Here is a 2,897-nt window from a genome sequence, read left to right as displayed (position 1 = left end):
AGTAGTAGTAGTAGTAGTAGTAGTAGTAGTAGTAGTAGTAGTAGTAGTAGTAGATCTTTTGCTGTCAATGGCTTGGTACCCATCCCCACATGGGTGAAGAAAAGAACATGCGTGTAAAGTGCCTTGTCCAAGGACACATCGTCGGGCCCGCGGCTCGAACCCCCAAACCCGCAACCTCACGATTACGAGTCCGGTAGCCTAACCACAAGGCTATCGACGCCACATAAATTATTATTATGTACGGTACTTGATAATAATAGTGATAAATGACATTTATATAGCCCCCAACCCTGATTAAAGTACACAGGCTCTGAGCGCTTTACAATACAGTACAACGTACAACAGTGACATAAAACGTTGTGTTCTGACTAAAGAAAATCACTCCAAATATTCGTCTTATTAACTTAAAAACAGAAACGACTTCAGCTGACATTTGAATGAATCAAAAGGTTTGATCTCTCTTATAGTACTTGGTAAAACATTCCAGACCTTGATCTTGGGGCCTTGATACTCAAATTATGCGCTTACACCAATTGTTTTAAGTTTCATAGGAGGTAAAAGAATTTTTGTTGTCAGCTGATGACCTCAAACAACAAGGCTAGAGGGCGATCGAGAAAGACGTGGATAGATGGAGTCAGGGAAACACTAACCACCCACGGCATCCCCCTGACCCAAGCTCTCCGGCTGGCGACAGAGAGACGCCTCTTTCTTCCCATGACACCCAAAAGAGTAAAAGCCGCGGATAAAAGTAAAGTAAAGTAAAGATAATCTTAACCTGCGAGTTGGAATGTACTTAAGGACTTAAGTTGGAGGCACCATCAATCTATTCCTGACAGAAGGTTCCTTTGGAAGGACTGTTTGTGGTGCGTTGTGTCTGGACAATTTCTTGGAACGTTACAGTACGGGGGCTCTCGTGGCCTGGAGGTTAAGGTGTTGGCCTCTCGTTCAAAAGTCCAGAGTTCGAATCTGGGTTAAGACCGAACATTTTTTTGGTCTAAAATGATCTCCTTTCACCTCCTTTCCGGCTCTCTAGCAATGTTCTGTTGTCTGCTTTCGTCTCCTCTTTCTGCCCCACACCCCCTCACCTCCTTTGCTCCCTCCTCTGGGCTCCTGACTCATTCTGCAGCCTTTCTACTGCTACTCCTTGGCTATTTCTTACTGCTGTCTTTCAGCTACACCCCTGATCTTCTGGTAGGAAAGATCTACACCTAGCCTTCTCTGACAAGGGCGAAAAATCTCGGAAGGGCCCGTGTGCAAGTTGCGCACGTTAAAGATCCCTTGGTGGTCTAAAATCGATAAGAGTAGGCATCGGCCACCACCCGGGAAAAAATTCAAAATTTACTACCAACTGAAAAAGTTTATTGTGTCCGCGCGGTAATATTATTACCTTATGCAGTTGCGAGCGCCGTAAATCACTTACCAAAAAAAATAATGAAAAAAAAAGCTCCAGTAGCGATGTATCTATGGTGTTGGTGGTCCATCCATCGCGCCACCTCTCCTCCTCCATCAGCCTAAAGTCTTCATGAAATCTTTCACAATGTTCTTCACTGACATCATTAAGGTTTTGAGAAAATTCACGTAAATGATTTATAAAAAGAATAAAAATAAAAAAAACCTCAATGCTCATTTTGCCGCTCAAATAAAATCTTTAATTCGCATTATTGTAAGTTCACAAGCCAAAATGATCTAGAAAATTTCTCTAATAATTTTATGCCCTCACTGGATAAAACGTAATTATGTCTTTTAAACGCACGGTGAGAAGAATGGTCTGAACTAACGGTCAGTGAGAAACAGAAGGCAAAGAGGCAGAGATGACAATACTACAAATTATGTATTAACGATTTGGTTTGCAATTTTGCTGTCTTTTTCTAGGCTAGCCTTTTATGGGCAGGAAATCAAACCGTGACCTGATTTGAGAGCAGGTAAAACGTCGAGGAACACAAGAAGCTCTCACAGGAGCCACGAGATTATATTAAGAGTTGCACCCCCCCCCCTTTCAAGTAGAGGGTGCGGTGGCAAGTGGCAAGGCTAAAACAGCCCCTGGACATGGATAGCCGGTGCCTCTATAAATACATTATCATTGATGGTCAAGGGTGCGGTGGTGAAGCGGTTAGTGCGCTCTTCTTCAAAGCGGAAACTCCGGGTTCGAGCCTCGGTTCGGACACGGATTTTTTTTCGCCCCCTCCTGCCCACTCAGCGGTAATGGGTACCTGACTTCGAGTTGGGGAAGTAAAGGCGGCGTGGAAAGGAACTGGCCACCCTACCACAATATGCCCAAAGCCTAGGAAGTTGTCTCACTAACAAGGCAATCCCCAATGTCCGGATCGGATGCGGGATCAACTTTCCACCAATCCAGCTGGTAGCTTACATAATCAGTGCTTGTGACTGCTTATCAAAGAGGCCCGAAAGTGAACAGGCTACTTTGATGCAATGAAACAGGTTGGAGTGTTGTGCACACGGCTCAAATTTGAATTATTAACATTTCTGAGGCCTACGTCTAAGGGTGTATTTGATGGCGACGATGTTCCCAACTTACATTATTGGATTCTGTTGACTCTTTGCACCTGCTTTACCATAATGAAACGTCAGAAAAACAAAAGGCGAAAGTGCTTGACTTGCATGATATAATGTCCCCAAGATCTGGAAAGCATTGCCTAGTAATTTAAGAAAGCTGAAATCTTTAAATTCCTTCAAATGTCTGCTACAATCATATCTACGAGCCCACTTCTAGATTAATAAGACGTATCTTGACTTTTAGTGAGAGCACACTGCACTGTTTAGGGTTTCTGTTTTGATTTTGTTGTAGTAGTTGTTGTAGTTAATATGTCACATTACAGACAGATGTAGAAATTCATTCGTACCAGAGAGAGAGGGAGGGAAGGAGAGAGAGAGAGAGA

At 43.4% G+C, this 2,897-nt stretch overlaps 1 protein-coding gene across 1 annotated transcript in view; it reads right to left on the bottom strand.

Annotated features, from left to right (window-relative positions):
* The window catches only part of LOC101861709, a gene marked incomplete in the record, with an annotated part of 7,835 nt that overhangs the window by 3,908 nt on the left and 1,030 nt on the right, over window positions 1-2,897 (bottom strand).

Source organism: Aplysia californica, unplaced genomic scaffold (genome assembly GCF_000002075.1).
Source record: "Aplysia californica isolate F4 #8 unplaced genomic scaffold, AplCal3.0 scaffold01366, whole genome shotgun sequence".
Taxonomy (NCBI): domain Eukaryota; kingdom Metazoa; phylum Mollusca; class Gastropoda; order Aplysiida; family Aplysiidae; genus Aplysia; species Aplysia californica.
Note: the sequence above shows the minus strand (reverse complement) of the source record. Positions and strands in the feature narration are given on the sequence as shown.